Genomic DNA, 22,454 nt, shown 5'->3' with positions numbered 1-22,454 from the left:
AATATATCTATAATGTAGAAAAAGGAAAGAGATCAATGAAAGGAAATGATGGCAACTCTATGGTTAATCACACAGGAATATATGTATATGCATATGTTAAAGTAAAGCATAATTTATGTGAAAGCATATCAACTATATAAAGTAATTAAGCATAATACCTTCAGTCATATATTAATTTTCCATCCACTTATGAATGAATCTTTACAACACATATGATTTTAGATTTAGTAATGGTTTCTATATATGTTGAACCATTACTGTTTTTATAAAAATTCTATTTTTTAATGTGAGGACTACATATAGTGCTATTATGAACCACATGTATTACTTTTCTCAACAGTATGAGAAATATCTGAGAAAAACAAAAGGAGGAAGAATCTTTTACAAAATAGATATTCAATGTCATTATTTCTGAGCATCAGCAGGATGACTAAAATACAGATAGGAATCCCCTGAGGTGACAGAGCAGATAAAGGAAGTTGCTGCTGAGTCTGATGGCCCGAGTTTAACCCTGGAAGGAAGAGAATCACCCACATGCTGTGCCAATCAAGCAACAGTACACATACAGATTCACACACAAAACTATGACATAAAACAATTAAATAAAATGTAATAAAATTGAGACTATTTTTATATAAGAATAAATTATCAGTGTAATAGACTCATGTCAACCTTCTGCAGTGATATTGCGACGCAATGAACTATTTCACTACCTATGACTCTAAGTGGAATTTTATTTATTTTTTTAACTACCAAAGTTTCAATTTTATTTAGAACATTCTGGATTGGTACTGGCATGAGCACACCTTGTGAGCTGTCTGTGCCTCCTTAGTTGCTCTGAATCCTTCTCCATCTCTGTACTCACAGGCCCAGCTCTGGAAGTTCAGCTCATGGGAAAAAATTCTTAAGAGAATATTTAAAAATGAGTGGCTACAAGGATTTCTCTTGTGATCTTAAATTGACTTTCCAAACAGACTCTTGTAGTGACTGATACAGAATTATATCATCAAGCCGGCTGCAAAACTGTTCAAATATTACAGGCACTCAAAAATCATCTCTAACGACTTCCTTTTAAAACATGCTATTTCTTCATCTCCTATTTCATAACAGTGTCCCTACCTCTTTATAGCTCTTTTTCATATACTTATCTGTCTGACCTCAAGGACACAAATTAATCAAGTCTTAACAGGTTCTGTAGTTCTGCTCCTTAATGGGCTTTGTACCTCCAGCTTCAGAAATGTCCTCTGATGACATTCCTTTAAGAACTTGCTATTTCTTCTCACTTCAATAACACAAAGTAGATGCCTCTTTTTTATCTTGCAAAGGGCTTTTTTCCTATACCTATTTTTCCTAGCCTCAAGGACAGAAATTAATCATGTTTTAATGGGAGTCAGAACACACATTTCTAACTCATTTATGCAGTTTTGAAGTTTTTCTATCTCCCTACCCCAGGAATTTTGGGGAATAAAAAAGTGTAACAATGTTATGTATTAGAATTAGACAAGTCCTGCGTTAGTCCATCTTACCAAATGACTGAGAGACAGACTAGCTACATGCAATAATTACAAAGAAATGGTAATAAAATAAAAATTTAAATTGCTTTAATTTAAAATGACTCAGAGTATTTCAGAACTCAGAGAAATTGGGGGAAAATATCCTCCTTGGAAGATTTTGTCCTCATCATATGTCCACAAGAATCAAGAATGAAGAGGAAGTTATATATGGTAATGATTAACTTTTTAAGCAATGTTACTAGTCAGCAACTTAGTTATCAATGTCCTGTAGTCACTGTAGGGAGAAAAAGTGATTTGTTATTTAATCCCTACATAACATAAAGAATCCCCCTCCACAGATGAAACCTAAAAGGTAGAGATAAGTGGGGATATTGCAAGCTTGACAACAGGAAAATGAAAGACCGCATTGATGTGATACCATACACCTATTTTGAAGATGCTAATACATTAAGTTTAACATAAAAATGTTGTGATGAGAGAGATATCAAGTAAGGCTCTTGTAGGATTACTAGAAGGGTTCAAAGAGTAACACAGTAGGGGATATCAAGAAAAACTATGATAGTGTCATCATTAAAGTAAGAAGTGTTCTTTTTCCCTACCAACCTTCCCACCATATACTGGTTTATTTTCTGTTCATCAACTGAATTGTAGCAGGTAAACTAGTAATGGTTGTGTCACAGGAAAGGAGGCAGAACAACATTCGAGTCTTCCATCCTGTATCTGACTGATTAAATTAAAAAAAAAAAAAGGAGATTCAGTTCAAACTCAAGTTCTGGATCTAAGTGAGTGAACTAGGGCTAGACATTTGCATACTTTAGAAATGTAAAGAAGTTTGTTAGTATTATTGCAAAGCCCAGGAATGAGTAGCTACAGCAGAAGAAGCAAATGGCAAGCAAATATTTCTTTTTTTTCATTCAGTGTGTGTGTGTGTGTGTGTGTGTGTGTGTGTGTGTGTGTCTATATTACATATGTGTTAGTTCCCTAGACCTAGAATTACAAATGGCTTTGAGACATCATGTGTGTGTTGTAAACCGAACCTATGTACTCAGTAATACCAGCCAGAGCTTTGAATTGCTGAGCCATCCTTCTAGCCCCCACAACAGTATTTTTAATATTCTTCCAGAACCTGAGACCTTAGTAAAATTGTACCATTGCCAAATGATTGGATTCTGCAAAATAAACACCTGGACCTCCTTACAGTATGCACTATCATTCCTGTTTTTATTCCGCAGCTCACATTTAATTGCACATTTCAGGAACTGTCTCTGCATTGCCCTGTGTGCTTTTAATATTATAATAAAAGCAAATCTTGCAATGATTCCCCATGTTATCCTTTTTCCAAGGAAATGGTATCCAAACCACATGCCTTCTGGAAAACTCGAATACTCAAATGCCTGGTAACTCATATTGCCTATTTATACGCACTATTTCTAGTTTCTGGTAACAATTTTACTTTTCTCCATAAAATATAAGAATTTATTTTTAAATCTAGCTTTCTTTATTATCATCTCTCCTTCCCAAATGTTCTTATAAAAGAGAAATTTTATCTCCTGCTTTTATCATCCAGTCACTAATGTTTAAGAGCTCGTCTAGAATGCTGGCCATGTCTGCAGCAGACATTGGGAAGGAACCAGTGAAAATGGGAATGAACTCATTGCATTACTGGCATTTTGTTTGTTTGTTTTGTTTTGTTTTTCCAAACAACTAATGCAACAATAGCACTTTTATTTATAATAAAGAAAGTCCACAAACCTGAGTGACTGAAATATGTAAACAATGACCAAGGAAGCCAAGAAAAGTTTCACACATTGATGGTCATTTATCATTGTATTTATTAACAATTATAATTATATTTATAATAATTTTCTTATGTTAGTGATAAGCAAATTAAATATTACAGGAGAAAATATAATTACTAGATCTAGGACAATTACAATCAATATTTTGTATACTTATGCTAGAAATGCTTAAAATCAAGATAACACTGCCTTCCTATAAAGCAATAAATCTGGAGTTTGGTTTGAACATTATACAGTTTATCAGAAATTATTTCTATAATACAGAGACAAAATAAATTTCAAAGACTATTGTGTATTAGGACTATATTTGTTAAGTTTATGTTGAGAAATAGACCCTGAAACAGAAAATGTTAAAAATGACATTTATGTGCATTCCCAGCAATATTACTGTGACTAAGTGGGAGAACCAAGACTGAAAACAGGTGTTTATTTAGGTTGTATTTGTTGACGCGGCCTCAAATTACAATATAAGAACTAGGAATTTGGGATGGCTCTTCAGAATCGTTCTGTACTATGTAAAAGAGGACTTTATACTTTCATATAGTTTCAATGAAGCATTGTGTGTGGGCTGCAGTAAGAAAGGGGGTATAACTGAAATAAAGACATTTCATCATCCAAGTCTCTATATAGTTCTCAGGGAGAACTATGTCTCAACCCTCAACAATAGTCAAGGGAGAAAAGAAAGAGTGCTTTGATCCTGGAAGAGGTGCTCACAACTGTGAACAGGAGTGTCTTAGATAAGCTATTGTAGTTTTGGGATCAATATTTTTTTTCTTTTGGTTTTTTGAGACAAGGTTTCTACGTGTGTAGCCTTGACTGTCCTGGAACTTGCTCTGTAGACCAGGTGACCTTGAACTCAAAGAGATCTACCTGCCTCTGGCTCCGCATGCTGGGATTAAAGGCATGCATCACCACACTGGACTGCGATCAATACTTTCAAGGATGATAATAGATATCAGTTCTCATAAGCATTTAAACAAAAATATAATTAAAACATATGAGCTATCATATTTCAACCATTCTTTCTCCTGACATGACCTCAAGGATCTAACTCCAAGAAACCAAATTATCTGATGTACTCTACAAAATGTTTAGAATTGAGTCAATTATTTTTGAAGACATACGAAAGTTTTATAATCAAGTTTTCAGAGTAATTTGTTTAACGTCGGTCTTTCTAGAAATAACTAGTTGACTCCCTGGTTTGACCATCTCTTTTCAAACATTGTAACTATAACATCACCAGTTAGAACAAATTACATTTCTACTCTAAAGTGCTTTGGTTTAAAAGTTCAGTTTATATTATGTCAAATTATCTAGTGACCAAGCAGTATGATTAAGAACATTTTACAAGGTTAAGAATAAAAGCATATTCTGCTTTACTCACTTCTATGCTGTTTCCTTATATTTAACTCAAAGCTGATTCCTGTTGAAAAATAAAGGAGCTGTTATCAATATCTATAACTGGATATTGATACTGAATTCATAAATTAAAAATTGAATAGCCACATAATTCATAATAAATTCTGCTTTATAGAATGATATAATGCCATTCCTGTGTAATCCTTTATTCCAGACAGAATGAACAATGGTTAGTTGTGAGATCATCACTATTGGAAGCCACCTGTTCTTTATGATGAATATTGACCTTAGCAACCTGTGCTTGCAATTTGTAACTACAGAACATTATGGATGAAAGAATGAAAGAAATGCCTATAATCTTAGATGACTACCTTAGTTAAAACATGGGGCTATAAAGACCTGTCTGTCTATGTGATAATACACTCATTGGGCTCATTAAGATAAACATGTTGGCACAAATTAAAAATTATGTTAGCTAAATATTGAACTATTTGGTCAGTCAGTAGTAAATCATGAATCAGAATTTTTTTTAAAAAAACACAACTTTGTCCTCAGTGAAAAGTGTCTAAAACTTGCATTATTTAGAATCATTTTTCTCATTGTGTAAAATATAAGAATTGGGAGTTGCAATGTTACCTCAGATGCACAGTGTTGCCAGAGATATATCAAATCTCTGAAATTTCCCTTGCCCTGACCTGACATCTGGATTGAGTTGGTCCTATGTTGATTGAATGTTCTTGACATTTTGGAGGAGATAAAAGTGTTTACAGGGGATTTTAACCTGATCGGGCTTTAAGAGAGTTTTTAAAACTTCCATAGTACTAAAGTTAAAGACAGTGCATTGCAGCTTTAGTTTTGTTTTAGTTTACATTTCACAAACTACATTCATCTGGAATAAGTAGAAGATGCAAGCCTTATTTTTATCTAATTCAAACCTATTTCATTTGATCTACTAGTGGAACTAGATAGAGGAGAAATTTTCAATTTATTTTCCAAGGAAATACAACAGAGTTTCAGTAACTCTCAAGTAGTGTTTAACCAGGATCATGGTGGAGTTTTATTGTACAAAGGTTGATAGTAACAGAGACTGTTTAACCAGCTGCTCAAATTTGGTCTCACCTGGTGTTTGAAGCTTATTAGAGTTACCAAAACCTCAATACTGCCTTCACTTTTGCTTCCTTAAGAAATTTCATGTCATGCATTCAATGAAGGGCATCAAGTTCATGCTTCAATTAGTAAACTTATTAGAAAGTCTGTGTATTAATTTATACTATATGAGATATATTGAACTTTTTATGTTATTTCTAACTTTCATAAAGCTTAGAAACAAAAGTTTCAAAACATATGGGTTGATCATTGTTGTTTTTTTAAGGACAGGATCTCATCATGTAGCCCTACTTGTACTGAAATTCACTGTGTAGATGAGGATGTAGACAGATTTCTAAATTGTCTTAATAAATAAAAAACACAGAGCCAGAAATTTAAGTTAAAGATCGAGAAAAATATCAGAGGAGTAGGACAAACCACGAGCTAGTTTGTCCTCACCAACTCCACAGCCTCCAAAGAGAGCTTCTTTCTGTATACTCACATTTATATGCCTTTTCTGTTCTGTTCTCTCATTGGCTCTCTTAGCTCAGCTGCACCAAAGACCCCAGAAGGATATATTACCTAAGTAAACAGAAAATGCATTATTAGCAACTTCCAAAATTCTGGAAATGACAAAAGCAGTTGCCTGCCTGGGCAGTCATCCAAAGTTTCTCTGCAACATTGGGGCATCCATCTTCAGTCCATAGGGGTAGAGTCTCTCAAGTCGCTTCTCTCTGACTAGATATTATAACTGTAATTCTTGCTTGATACCAGTTTTGTTATATGTAATTTTACTATATTGAAGTTAAAATCTTCCTTTTAAATAAAAAGAAAAGTGGAAATGCTGGGAATGTTGTTCTGTATACTGTGAATATGTGTTGCTCTTATTGGTTAATAAATAAAATGCTGATTGGCTAGTAGCCACGTAGGAAGTATAGGCAAGATGAGCCGACAAGGAGAATTCTGGGAAGAGGAAGGCTGAGTCAAGAGTTGCCAGCCAGACACAGAGGAAGCAAGATGACAAGACAGAACTGAGAAAAGTTATCAAGCCACATGGCTAAACATAAATAAGAATTATGGGTTAATTTAAGTGTAAGAGAGAGTCAGTAATAAGCCTGAGCTAATGGTCATACAGTTTGTAAATAATATAAGCTTCTGAGTGATGATTTTATAAGCAGGATGTGGGACTGCAGGGTTTTGGCAGGACCCAGGAGAAATCTGACTACATGAGGTTATCCTCAAACTCACAGGTATCCATCTGTCTCTGACTCCTGATTGCAGATGTGCCTGTACCACAGTGCCCTTCAAGTTGATGATCATGCATTGTTGTTTTTGAATCTATAAATATTAGAACCTAGTCAACTGATATTTTTATAACCAGGTATATTTTGTTATAATTTCATCATTATTTTATGCTCTTATATAACTACACTGAAAATTAATAATTTTAATTTATTATAAACCTTACCTATAGTACATTAAGTAGCTATAGAGATAGTGTGTCATTCTGTAGTCTTACCATGGGCTTTTAGATAAAAAATTTGTGTACCTTTTTGCAGATTTCAAGTGCCTTCAGGAGTAAATTATTTATAAATTCAATTTTGGAAATAAGTATGTTCTGTTTAGGATATTGTTTTTTATATACATTAATGAGTCAAAATTTCTTTCACATATATTTGTTGCTATAATGAAGAAGCTTCCAAAATGTTTCTTGCAAGTATCATTTTATTTACTTATTTACTTATTTATTTATTTATTTATATTTATTTATTTATATTTATTTTCACTTTACATACCATCCACAGATTTCCCCTCTCACCTCTCCTCTTGTTCACCCCAGCCTTCCCTCCCCCATCCCACCACTCATTCCCTCTTCTGACAAGGTAAGGCCTCCCATGGGGAGCCAGCAGAGCCTGGTACATTCATCTGAGGCAGGTCCAACCCTCCCCCTGCATCAAGGCTGTGTAAGGTGTCCCCCCATAGTTAGTGAGCTCCAAAAAGCCAGCTCATGCACCAGAGATGGATCCTGATCCTACTGCCTTGAGGCTCCTTAAGCAGATCAAACTACACAACAGTCTTACGCATAGGGCCTAGTGGAGGTGCCACAGGTATTAATCTAAAGTTCATGAGTTCCTATTAGTTTAGTTTGGTTGTCTCTGTAGGTTTGTCCCATCATGATCTTGATGCCCCTTGCTCATAGAATCCCTCTTCTCTCCAAGTGGACACCTGGAGCTCAGCCTGGTGCTTGGCTGTGGATCTTTGCATCTGTTTCCACCACTTACTGGATGAAGGCTCTATGATGACAGTTAGGGTATTCACTGATATGATTACTGGGGTATGCCAGTTCAGGCACTGTCTCCACTATTGCTAGTAGTCTAAGCTGGGGTCATTCTTGTGGATTCCTATGAACTTCCCTAGCACCTGGTTTTTCCCTATCCCCATGATGTCTCCCTGTATCAAGATACCTTTTTCATTGTTCTCCTACTCTGTCCCTGTTCTAGCTCTACCCTCCAGTTTCCTTATGTTCTCATCCCTCATCCTCTACCCTCTATTGCCCCTTCTCACCCCTAGTTTTCTCATGAAAATCTCATCTATTTCCCCTTCCCAGGGCAATCCATGTGTCCCTCTTAGGGTCCTCCTTGTTAGCTACCATCTCTGGAACTCTGGGTTGTAGTCTCATTATCCTTTGCTTTAGATCTACTATCCACTTATGAGTAAGAACATACCATGCTTGTCCTTCTGAGTCTGGGTTACCTCACTCAGGATGATATTTTCTAGTTCCATCCATTTGCCTTCAAATTTTATGATGTCATTGTTTTTTACTGCTGTGTAGTACTCCATTGTGTATGTGTACCACATTTTTTTTATCCATTTTTTGGTTGAGGGCCATCTAGGTTGTTTCCAGGTTCTGGTTATTATGAATAATGCTGCAAGCCTCATTTTATAATAAAAATAATCTTTGACTCCTCATTTTATTCCCTATAGGAGTTTCAAATTATGTTTTTTTTTTCCTTTAATAATATGCCAAGTGATTAAATTCCAAAGCATCCATTCTTGTATTCAATAGAAGACAGAAAATCATAAACAACCATAAAGGAAGAAAAGCTGGGTGGTGGTAGCACACCACTTTAATCCCAGAACTAGGGAGGTAGAGCCAGGTGGATCTCTGTGAGTTCAAGGCTAGCTTGTTCTACAGAGCAAGATCCAGGACAGGCTCCAAAACTACACAGAGAAACCCTGTCTCAAAAAACCAAAAAAAAAAAAAAAAAATTAAAGCAAAACAAAAAAAGGAAGAGGATTTTAACCCAAAGTTATTGTGTCATCAACATTTAAGTAACATGAAATTTATTTAGAAAAAATATTTTCTTTAAACTCTAAAAGCAAACATAAAACTTTATAAAGTACAACGTTAACTATCTGAAATATAATATCTAATCCTTAAATATCTGCATATTTTGAATAATATTAAGTATACCTTTCATATTATTTTAAGGATGAATTCTATCTATATAACTTTTAATCAATTATGTATTCTATTACATGAAATTGTCAGTTGTCCTTGAATAAGCTAACACATACACACACACACACACACACACACACACACACATACACACACACACTGTAGTGAATATCCTTGTTTATATATAATTGATGGACTTATGTTTGCTTATTTTTAAATTTCACTGAAAGCTTTATGAAACAAAAAATATTCAGGAACTTTACAAATGTTTGTTACTGTTACATCCTAGTACAAACAAGATTTTCTTATCTATATCCATCCAAATACTAGATGCCTCTTTATTCATGCTTGCTTGAGAGTATATCATTTCCCTGTCTTTGTGGGTAAAGAGTGGTACAAGATGAAATTTTTGACATTTCACTAAAAAATAAACTAGTAGGACAAAATCAATAAAACTGTTTTTCTTTTTCCTTTATGTTTTTTCCTTATTCTTTTTCTATTTTCTTCATCATTACTTTTGTCTATTAAATCTAGTGTATAATCTAGAACATCATGTGAAGACCATAATTCTTTCATCTTCAATCCATACTATAAAAATTATTGCTATATTTATTCACATATGACTTCAAAATCTTGTAAATAAATGTATTGTATTGGCAGAACATAAATTATAAGTTTTGTCATATTTATTAATACATATAATCAGAGTTCATTCAAAATGCTAAAATTGCTTGAAAATAACTAAGGATTCAAGAAGGGAAAAACTGTTGAAGATATAATATATCTAGAGTGTTACTTTACCTACTTAGGTATAAATATCAAACTGACTTAATATCTGATCACATCATATACTCTTTGTACTTAGAGACTTTGTATTTCTCAGATACTCTCCAAAATGGAATAACTTCTGTTCATCAGAATTAGTGTCTGTGTCTGAGTTGAGTGCCCGTTTAGGAAGGCATATGCACCAATAATAGAAAATGTGCTAGTGTTGTTATTGAAGTTGCTTTTGTGCATATGTAATATTTGTTGGAAAATAAATAATTTATTATAAAATAAAGTTAAATTAATTCTGAAGTCTCTAAAGGCATAACTTAATAGTATTCTAACATTTTGGGTAATCAGTAGATTGAGTAGCAAATTAAGATAGGTTATTGTCCTTATGGATCAACTTATTTAGTGTGATAATTTAAGATCAAATATTATTAAATTTACTATTTAAATATCTAATATGAAGCAATCATTTATATCACTGTGAAATACACCCTTGCTGTTTGGCATAAAGGAGAACATAAAGTATTATACACACTGATAAATAAGTAGGTAGATGATAGATAGATAGGTAGATAGATGATTTATAGATTATAGAAAGATGATAGATAGAAAATAGATAGATAAATAGATAGATAGATAGATAGATAAAGAGCTTTTAGTGTTATTTTTCTTAATTGATTTTATATGGTAGAGAATAACACTTTAGATCACTCAGTAAAATATTAGATGAATGAATAGCACTTACTCTAACTGATAACATAAGCCAGAAATTAAAACATTCACCTAAGTGGTCATTCTTGGTTTAACTGTGCACTTACCTAAAACATTGAGTAGTTGTTAATGGCACTGTTAATCTCTGACATGGAAAGGTATCTGAATTCAATTCTTCTACATAAGCTAGCATTCCAAATCAACTTTGGGAAGTTTACAAAAGGCTTACCATTACACAAACATGCTCAATTGAAGAGACTTTAAAATAAAACTTTAATTTTTCTTCAGTATAAATACTTTAAGAGCATGTTATTTTGATGTATTAGTAAACATTTCAAAAGTTGAGAACCTCTGGATGTGCTATTTAATTCTTCTAGGAGACTAAATGTACATTCCACAAAGAGAAAGGCATTAATGAAACTGTTTATTAATTCTCATATTAATTTAATTATGTGTATGTGTGTGTCTATATATGTATACACATAAAGGAGTGCCAGTGCCCAGAAGACAAAGACATTGTAATCCCCTGAAGCTGGACTTACAAGTGGTTGTCAGTGCCAGGAACTGAACTCCAGTCCTCTGCAAGAGCAGTAATTGCTCTTAAAAACTGAGCCACCCATCCAGACTGAGGAGAATAATTCTTAACACAGACATCTTCTTTATTTATTAAGTAAACGTTTCCATAATAAGGTAGATAGGAACTTTGAGGGCCAAGGGCTATGACCTAGATTCATGTCTCACTAAATCAGGGTCAGAGCTAGGTTTGGGGAAGTGATTTTGTCTTGAGGATTCTGACTTCATCAATGATGGATTTATAATGTAATGATATTATTGTAAAATTGTTTTATTATTGAAATTATTATTATAAACTATACAATAAACTTATCCCGAAACTTAATATTATTATAAATTATTGGGAAAAAATGATTATTTGTTGTGGAAAATACGAGGCCAGACTTAGTTGGAGGAAGTATGTCACTGTGGCATTTCCTGGAAAGGTATTTTTACTCCCTCCAGTCCCTGTCTCTCTGCTTGTTGACCACAGTGAGGTGAGAAGTTTTGCTCTAACCCAGGGTTCCCATGTGATGCTCATTCTTGCTTCTGTCCCACAGCAATGATACCAGTTAACCAAGCATTGAAAAGCCAGGAGCCAAACAAAGCTTCTATCAGTTAAGTTGTTTTCTCAGGTATCTGTCTAAGGGCTTATACATGCAGTGTTTCTATTGGAAATAACATATTCATACTTATTCAGTTTTCTTCTACTGTATTATTTAGTGTGAGAACACACAACAGAAATGTACTACAAGTCACACAAAGCCCTAACACAGACATATTATGCATATAGTCTTTACTCTTACAATTGGAATTGTCAGTATTCCCTTAGAGTTATTTTATATTTTAACCTCATGCTCAATCTTTAGTATTGATACCTTCACTGGGAAAGTAGTCTCCAAGTGGCAAGGCTGAACTGTTCAGAATAAGTTTGTAATGTATTTTTCCTAGAGCCAGGCAGAATCCCTCTTCTTTCGCCCTGATCTGCTCAGTACAGAAATGCAGCTTTTAAACAAAGGTACAGAGCACAGATAGCCAAGGGAAGTTCTGAAAGAGTGCACGCTGCTGAGGCATCTCAAAATATTGATCTGAAAAGAAAGCAAATGGACCAAGCACATTGATCGGAAAGAGGGAAAAGCAGGTGGAGGCAGAAGAACAGAGAGAAGCGTCAGCCCTGCTGAAGAAGTGCAGAGCACCTTGCTGAGAGAAATGAAGCAGAGTGTAAAGATGAAAGTGTGGAGAGATTTTAAGGTGAAACCAGGAGAATTTTGATCAAATATCATATACTTTGAAAATTTAAAGTGAGCCCCATAGAGTGAAAAGTTTTAATGAAATCCCCAGCAGTTTGCAAAGTACTAAACAGAAGATCGCCTATGCAGGCTCCATATCCCCATTACTTGGAGGCTTCACCAGCCAGCAAGGCTTCCAGTGGAGGCACTGGGACATCAACCCAGCCACAAAAGCTTCAACCTGTAAGTTGTCCTGCCTGCAATATGTGCTGTTGTTAAAGGTGGTGCAGAACTTTTTGGAGTGGACAACCAACTGGTCTAACTTGAAGTCCACACCATGAGAAGGAGCCCATGTTCATGACTGGCCAGGAAACAAGATGGATAGCCCAGAGACCTAGGATAAAACCAAGCATGACTAACAAAAAAGAAAGAAAGAAAGAAAAAAGTCAATGGGTGAAATGATTCCTAATGATTTTCTGCTATATTCACAGACCAGAGTCTAGCATAATTGGAACCAGAGAGGCTTCATCCAGCAACTGATAGGAGCAGATGTAGACATCCACAGCTAGGCATTAGGCAGAACTCAGGGAAGCTGTAAAAGTGGGCAAGGAAGGTTGTAAGAGCCAGTGGGGTCAAGGATACCACAAGAATATGGCCCACACAAACAACTAAACAGGTCTCATAGGGGCTCACAGAGACTGAAGCAGCAATCAGGGAGACTATATGGTCTGAACTAGGTCTCTGGCATATTGTTATGGCTGTGTAACTTGGTGTTCTTGTGGGACTCCTAAAAGTGGGCTGTCTGTGACTCTTCTGCCTGCTCTTGGGACCCTTTTCCTCCTACTGTTTTGCCTCAACCGACTTTGATATGAGGGTATGTGCCTAGTCTTATTGTAACTTGTTAAGCTGTGTTCAGTTGATATCCCTGAGAGGTCTGCTCTTTTCTGAATCAAAAATGAGCAGGGGATCAGGAGTAGGGGGCAGATATTTTGAAAGAATCTGGGAGGAGAAGAGAGGGGGTAAATGTGGTCAGGATGTAATATATGAAAGAAGAATAAAGAAATAAATTAAACAAAGTTAAAAAAACACAAAAATAAACTGAGCTTGTCAGACTTTTAAAAAAATGGTTGGAGGTACTAAATAGACCAAATTTGAGTTGTTGTTTATGCCTAAACACAGAAGATTTCCAAATGCCCCTCGTCTCAATATGTCTGTTTTCCAGTGTTTATCCTCTAAGCTATTGTCAAATTCAGTGATAACAATGGTCTAGTTGTAGCATTTACCCTTAATCTACCCTCAGAATATTCTTGGGCAGAACCACTGGGCAAATAACTTAAAGGCTTGCTTTCAATGCCACATTTCCAGTGTTTCTGCATGATAAATTTACTCAAACCTTTCTAATTTGGGATAATCTCAGGCCATCTAGATTATAATAGAATGTAATAATGTCATTTGTCAAGTATGGGCACAATTGTACTGAGTTTTCATGCAGATACATTATCCTAATGGCTGGCACCAGCAGCTCTATTCACAATTCACATAAACCTAGTTATCCTTCCAAGACCCATCCTTTACACTATCCTCATTTATTGTTACCTCCAAATATTTTTATGCAACCAGCCACCATGTCCTAATCACTCTACCCATTTATTACTCAACTCTGTCTATCCCAAAGTACACAAAGCTAACAGTAATTTTATATGCCTAGAGTTTTCTGCTAGAGTAGTATGGCAACCCTGTTCCATTTCTAGCTTCTAATCATACAATCTATTTCCCTTTTGTGAGAATAGAGGATAGACTCTTCTAAAATGCATATTAACCCCAAACTTAGTAATTTAGAGCATTTTAGTGATCCAACATTTTCAGAGTCATATTGCCTACTATCTAAGACATCTCACAGGACTGAAATATACATTGTAATTGATTTCTAATGATTTCAGTAATTACAAAACTAATAAACTTCATAAGAATTAGAAATAAAGAATCTGCTCAATATTTTTCATGGTGATTACTAAATGACATGATAATATTCTGACCAAAGAGTTGTAAATACATTTTGTTACTAGTACTAATTCTATGCTTCTTTTTACTTATTGTAAATCTGACATTAGTTTGTACAATAGGTGTACTTGACAGAATACTTCTATAAGGTGACCATATAATTTAAGGTCCTAATGGAAATGAAAATGGAAAATGAAAATATTCAAGGGATAGAAATGCTGTTAGGTATCTTAAAATATTTTCATGTTTTTCATAATCCTTCTCAACATGCAATGGCATTTCTTACTCTTGGCTGAAATGAGTGCACGTTCCTGAAAGAAGTTATATATTTTAAGACAACTACATTTTGTTCATTTTTTTTGTTAAATAAATTCATTACTTCAAGTCAGTATTCCGACTAACTAGAATGAAGCAGATCAGATGAATATAAAAAATGGTTTTTAGAGTGAATATTAACTACTGGGGATAAAATTATTTTATGACTTTTCTTTTTCAGTTGTGTGTTTGTCTGTATCTGTGGTCATGTAATAAAAATAAATTTTCTCTGAGTTGTGCACAAAAATGTTTCAAAATCACAGAAGTATGCCACATAGGTTTCTTTATCACCTGACTCAACATCATCTTTACACAAATGATACTTAAGTTTCAGGCATGGTTTCATTTCATAAGTAAATCTTATTCTCTAAATCAGCCCGTGTAGTGTTATTTTTGCTGATCTGTCCTTAAATGTCCCATTCACTCACAAATTTCATTCAGATTTTAATACTTGTTTAAAATATTGTCTGCTGTGTGACTCTTCCTAGATATGCTGTCTCCCCATCTTCATCTTTCATCCCCACGATTGTCTTGAGCTAGACTTTTGGTAGAGTTGTAATATTTGGAATTAGTAACAATTGTACCCTACTAGATGCCTCTACTAATTTCTTCACACAGAAATTCATCAGCAAGTAGGAACCTAAAACTCTTGACAACTTACTTTGCAAATACAGTGAAGCATGGCTTTAGGTGACTTTACTATACTTTGCAAGAAATATTTTTGAAGGCAAAAGGTGGTATGTTTCCATAGACAGATTTTTAAAAGAAAAAATGCATTGGATCAAATTCTGTTTGTTGCTAATCAAATTTGATAATGACATCAGAGTATGATAGACATATGCATGTAAACCCGGGTTCATATGCAGTTGTTGCTGGGTGTGTGTGCTACATGTATTTCAAACCTATTTTAATCACATGTGTTGGATATTATTAATGTGGCTAAAGAGTCTCAACTTCTCACATTCCTTGTCAATAAACCATTAATTTCACCAAAGAATACTCAACCCTATTTATGCTAAGTGGCCAAACCAGTTATATATATTATTACCAAGATAGCTGGACTCATAAGGGAGATTCTTAAATCTGAAAAACTTTATGTCGAAGTGTTTATATATAAGTACTGTGGAAAACATGGACAGAGAACTGGAGTCCAAGTTGTTTAAAATTAACAGGATTCTCAACCATGTTTCCCAAATTGCACTAACAAGCATTTACTATTAGCGTCAAGAACTTGACAGCTGGGGGCTGGAGAGGTGGCTCAGCGGTTAAGGGCACTGGCTGCTCTTTCAGAGATCCTGAGTTCAATTCCCAGCAACCACATGGTGGCTCACAACCATCCATAATGAGATCTGGTGCCCTCTTCCGGTGTGCAGGGACACATGCAGACAGAATACTGTATACACAATAAATAAATAATTTGACAACTTAGAAAAAGTTGTGAGAGTGTCAGTAGTTGTTAATTAAGCCACAAACATACAGAAAGGAACACAGCCTGCAGAAACTTTAGCATTGAGTTGCAACATGCTTAACTTTTCAACTTCCAAAATAAACACCCTGGAAAGATAGACCTTTTTGTGACTTATTGTGCACTGAAATGACCATAACACACTAAAATACAATCCACTGACTAGGCTAATTTAACCACATCTGCCACAAGGGAACTGTATACACAAACTGTTATACCAGAAAAATCAATAAAAAATTGAGAAGAAAGTGAGTGCCACAGAAAACGTCAATGAAACTCTAATGGTCTGTCTGTGAAGTGACACTAAACAGTTCCTGTGTTGAAGGAATAGTCCCTGATGGCGAAGCTATTGAGAAGTGTAGGCATCAGGAAAAATCTTACTTCATGAATGGGCTATTGAGTTGTGGATCCTAGTTAGAGGATGTACAAAAGTCGGTCACATGATGTTGAAGGCCAGACTTCTTCCTGGAATCCATTGTGTGCCTCTCCCTCTCTCTCTTTCCCTTCCCGCCCCTGATTGTAAGAAGGTGAGCAAGCCTCTTGGCCACACAGCTCTACTGCCATACTGTTTTCCTTAAATCAGCCATAGTTCAGCAGATTAAAATCTATGAAGCACCCAGAGGCAAAATGCTTTCCTAATTTAAGATGTTTTACTTAAATGCTTTGTCTCAATTACAAATACCAAACACAGAGCCAAAAATCACAGAAAACCAAAACAGATATTTTAGAGGTTGAGAAACAGCAATTATGTTATGATTTCTACAGGAAACTATAGCTACTTTAACATATTTGCTGGAAATTCTTGACAAGAAACAATAGAAATTCCAGAAAATTCCTCACATTAAACAAAAGTTCCTCAAATAAATTATGAATCTGTATTATTACAAAAGTAGCTGTGAACATGATATTATAAATATTTTTCAACAAAGGATGTAAAAACAATAACTTCATGGGTCCTGGCTTTAGTTCAGATTGCTTAGATACAATTCCAAGAATATAAAATTTATCTAAAAATAAAAAGGCAAGCTGGACTTCATAGAATAGGAAACAAAGAATCAGGAAAAAGAAACACATTTTAGGCCTTTAATGGAAGAAATAAATAAACAAAAAGAAAAATCACAGCCTGAAAGATAGTATATTCAACAATTTATAAAATAACAGATGGATTTTAAATACGGAATCTATAAAATAGGACAGGAAAATGAGAGAAAAACAGTAAAGCCTTTGATTTAATTCTTCACAAAAACGTATGCATGAGGCTGTGGCTGTGTGCATGTGCACTCGTGTGTGTGTGTGTGTGTGTGTGTGAGTGTGTGTGTGTGTGTGTGTGTGTGAGTGTGTGTGTGTGTGTGTGTGTGTGTGTGTGAGAGAGAGAGAGAGAGAGAGAGAGAGAGAGAGAGAGAGAGAGAGAGAGAGAGAGGGAGGGAGGGAGGGAGGGAGGGAGGGAGGGAGGGAGGGAGAGAGAGGGAACGCTTCTCGTTGCAAATAATCTCAACTGCCTCCCTGTACAGAGTCCTTGTGCCACAGGATTTCTTTCTTTTTGGATTTATTTAGTATTTTTATTGAAAATATTTTCTCTCATACAATATGTCCCTACCAAAGTTTCCCTTCTCTCCACTCCTAGAACCGCCTTCCCTTCTCCCCTCTTCCCAAGATCCACTCCCCCTCCATTTTCTCTTCAGATAAGAGCAGGCCGCCAAGAGATTACAGCTAAACCCGACAAAACAAGATACAATAAGATGAGGCAAAGCCCTCATATTGTGGCTGATAAGGTAACCCAATAGGAGGAAAAGAGTCCCCAAAGCAGGCACAAGAGTCAGAGACACACTAACTCTCACTGTTAGGGGTCCCACAAAAACATCAAGGTAAAAACCATAACATATACACAGAGGACCTGGTGCAGACCCATGCAGGCTTCACGCTTGCCCCTTCTGTCTCTGTGAGTCCATGTGAGTCCTACTTAGTTGATTTGGTGGGCCATGTTCTCTTTCTCTGAGGCAATGTCCAATTTAGACATTCTCTGTACAGTGTCTGGCTGTGGTTCTCTACACCCGCTCCCATCTGTTGCCAAAGGAAGCCTCTCTGATGACACCTGAGCAAGGCACCGATCTATGAGTAGAGCAGAATATTTGTAGGAATCATTTCCCTGATTTATTTTTTTCTGCCAGTCCTGTTTGTTTCTACTCTAGGTATCTGGGCTATCCAGTCTCCAGTTCCTAGCCATCATGGCAGTATAAGGCAGGGGCTTCCTCTTATGGACACACGGCGTTTGCCTCAAGTTAAAACAAATATTGGTTGACCACTCTCAAATGTTCTGTGCCTCCATTGCCCCAGCACATCTTACAGGCAGGACATACTATAGTTTGAGGGTTTTTGTGGCTGGATTGTTGTCCATCTTTCCATAGCCTGCAGAATCTCTAATAGGCATTGATGTAGGAATAAATTTTCCTTTTCCATTTATCTTTTTTCCTCTTATAAAATTGAACTGACCGGGCAGTGGTGGCGCACGCCTTTAATCCCAGCACTCGGGAGGCAGAGGCAGACGGATCTCTGTGAATTCCAGGCCAGCCTGGTCTCCAAAGCGTGTTCCAGGAAAGGCTCAAAGCCACACAGAGAAACTCTGTCTCGAAAAACCAATAAATAAATAAACAAACAAACAAACAAATAAATAAATAAACAAATAAATAAAATAAAATTGAACTGTGGTCCATTTCTATGTTCTTTATATCTTCTCCCATCCTGTAGGTTTTACCTTTACTCTATCAATTGGTTTTTTTTTGTTTGTTTGTTTGTTTTGGTATACATAATCTTTCTCTTTGGTGCCAACTCCTTTGTCACGTCTTATTTTACTTTCCTGTACTTTTAATAATTGTGTCCAGGTATCTTTTGATACTGTCCAAGTATTCCTTGCCCAGCCAAATGTTATGCAACATTTCTCCTTTACTTCCTTCTAATAGCAATCAAGTTCCAAGTATTACATTTAAATCTTTGTTCTTTTGAATCTTATTTTTGTCTGATGAAAGATATAGTCTTATTTAACACTTTAACAACTGCATATTGAACTTACCTACACATTTTATGATATACAAAATTTCATTTTTGTAAAAAAACATGTTTGTTTCTTGCATAAACATGTGTTTATTTCTAAGATGTGTATTGAATATAATCATTTTTGGGGGCAAGCCTTAATGTTTAGGTTTCTATAACGTCGCATCACACTTTAAATACTGAAATGTGATAGCTTGAGTTTCATTCCTTCTGTTCAAGATTTTTCTATCCATTAGGGACTTTTGTGATTACCTAAAAACTGGTAGATTTATGACAAATATCATTGGAATTTTCATATGGGTGTCATGGACTTTGTAGACTGCCTTAGAAAGAATGGCTATTTTGGCAATATTCTTTTTCTAATCCATGGACAGTGATATCTTTCCCTTTTCTTCCTTCCTTTCTTTTTTTAAGTGTTGTTTTATTTATGCATATATGTGAATGTATGAAACTTGTGAGTGGATGCCTATAGAGTCCATAAGAGGGTGGCAATCTTTGGAGCTTTGGTTGCCCTACATAGCAACTGTGAAATGAATTGGGTTTTCCGGAAGTGTAGCAAGCATTCTTCACCAATGAACCATCTCTCCAGATTTCTTTGCCATTACTTGCGCCAATGATAGTTTCTGTTTCAGTTTTACCTTTCTAGTAAATGACCACAGATAAACAATCTTACACATAAACAGGTATTGAGACTTCCTATGGTAAAACATGAATGAGAAATTCCTTCTTTCACTGTTTTCAAGATGGAAACCTTGATGAGTTAATCCCATTTTTTTTTTCTGGGACTGAAAATGGCATTGGAAATTACTTGGTCCTGTTTTACAGACACTTTTAGCAATGATTATAATGTTAAAGTTGGAAATTGCTATTAGATATAAGGTTTAATTGTTTAAAAATAGAATCTCTTAATCACCAATCATGCAATTCTAATACTTCATCTTATATTACTCATTAGTGGAAAATAAAAATATAACAGGAAATCTAAGATCCTTAATAAGTGACCTATGTATTCTTTCTTCAAGAATTAATCTGTTGTCTGAACATCCTACCATAGGTAATCAGTTTCTGAGATTTGCTGTTGGTGTTAAAGAATTACCAGTAGCCTTCTTAAAAGAAAGTTTTAGATGTATATTTCCTTTGTATATTTCAACATGATACCTGTAGCTTTGCCCATTCTTCCATTCGGTGTTATGGTCATTAGTTGCTGTGCCCAAGCTTGAAGTTATGGTAGTCTTTTTCCTATTCTTTATTAAATTTATTTAATGAAAGTATCTTATGATCTTGATAGTCATAATTTTCAACCACTTCATTTTTTATTTAAGAAGCTGTAAGTATGCCCATTCATATCCTTCAATATATGATCTCTGAAACCTACCTGAATACAGTGTCAGGTTTATTTATTTATTTCCACAACTCGTTAAGCACAATTCCATTTCTTTGGTTTTAGTACACAGAGAGATACATGTTCCTTCATTTTACTCTAAACAGTATATCTGTTTTCTTCCATAACACTGGTAGTTGTATATTGGAAAGATGACATTAACTGCTTCAACAGGAGTTTAAACTGTGACAAAATAAGCTCAACCAGTTTGTTGCTTGGGGAAAATGCTGATAAAATTAATTCAGGTTCTGTTGTTTTTTTCTCAGCTTTTTCTTTCAGGTAAGAAGATTGCACAGGAAATTAGCAAAAACAGCATCTACAGCCTAAAAGATTATAACACATCGTTTCCTTTGAAATATCATTTTGTATGAGATAATTGCCTCAGAGGAGGTAGTGGGGAACATCAAGAACAGTTAAGGAAGCTGACAGGAATATTAGCAGAAGCAGAGCAATCTTCACAATGACATCTAAGTTTGCATGATGTCACTTTATACTCATTTAAAGTTTCATTTCTGTTTGCATTATCCTTCAAAAATAACTTGGTATATGGCACTTCAGTCCTTTTCCTCTAGTGCTACCATGCCTGCCGGTCTTTGTGGGGCCATGATGGCGAGTTTCTCTTTCACAAGATAGGGTTTGTTAAAGTTGTCAAGAATAAGGACTACTTTGAGAGGTACCAAGTGAGATCTAGAATATGGTGAGATGAACACAATGTGGAAAGCATTGGTGGTCAGCCTGATGCCTTCACTTGCTATTTGGATGCACATCTTGCCCTAACTACAACTGGCAATAAAGGTTTTGGGGCCCTGAAGGGAGCTGTGGATGGAAGCTTATCTATTCCTCCTAGTAACAAAGGATTTTCTGGTTATGATTATGAAAGCAAGGAGTTCAACACAGAAGTACACCGTAAGCACAGCATAGGTCAGAATGTCGCCGACTACGTGTGTCACCTATTGAAGGAAGATGGAAATACTTATAAGATACATTTCTCTCAGTACATCAAGAATGGTGTAACTCCAGACATGATGGAGGAGATGCATATGAAAGCTCATGCTGCTATCAGAGAGAATCCAGTCTATGAAAAGAAACCTGCGAAAAGTGAAGAAGAAGAGGTGGAAGCAACCCAAAATGTTTCGTGCCCAGAAGAAAGATCGGGTTGCTCAAAAGAAGGCAAGCTTCCTCAGAGCTCAGGAATGGGCCACTGAGAGCTAAAGCAATTTTCTATGAAGATATTTTCATAAAGAAAATAAACTTATTTGACCAAGGAGCTAAAAAATAATAACTTGTCATTTTCTAAATTATGAGTGGCATAAAATCAGCCTAAATAGTGAAGAATGTGTGTTTGGTGCTTTCTACTGGTTCCTTAGTGGCAACATCGACTACAATGATGGGACAATTTTCAAAAGGAAGAATTTAATACTTACTTAATTGAATAGTATTAATATTATATAATTTAAAAATAATATTACTTACAGCAAAGAACAGCAAGTGCTCTTAGCCACTAAACACTCTCTCCTATACCCACATCAAAGATTTTATTTCTCTGAGACAAGCACATGGCTGTGGCCTCACTGAACTGTGTGATAAACACACAGTTAACTTTCTAGGAAAATTCCAGTGATATCTGGAATATACGTCTGCATTTCTACAACAGTGAGTTAGACTGATGACATCAGTTTAAATTTCTGCTACAAACACAGTTGGAAGTAATGACTTAGTGTGTTTTATGTGAAACACATAAAATGTAAAATGTGGTT

The 22,454-nt window shown here is 35.4% G+C and overlaps 1 pseudogene; it reads left to right on the top strand.

The window, feature by feature from the left end:
* Nucleotides 1-21,909, top strand: part of LOC131905615 (large ribosomal subunit protein uL18-like) — a 90,620-nt pseudogene extending 68,711 nt beyond the window's left edge.
* Nucleotides 21,910-22,454: the final 545 nt, after the last annotated feature.

This window comes from Peromyscus eremicus, chromosome 3 (assembly GCF_949786415.1).
Source record: "Peromyscus eremicus chromosome 3, PerEre_H2_v1, whole genome shotgun sequence".
NCBI classification, from domain to species: Eukaryota; Metazoa; Chordata; class Mammalia; order Rodentia; family Cricetidae; genus Peromyscus; species Peromyscus eremicus.
The sequence above is the reverse complement of the archived record's forward strand: the minus strand, read 5'-3'. Positions and strand labels throughout refer to the sequence as shown.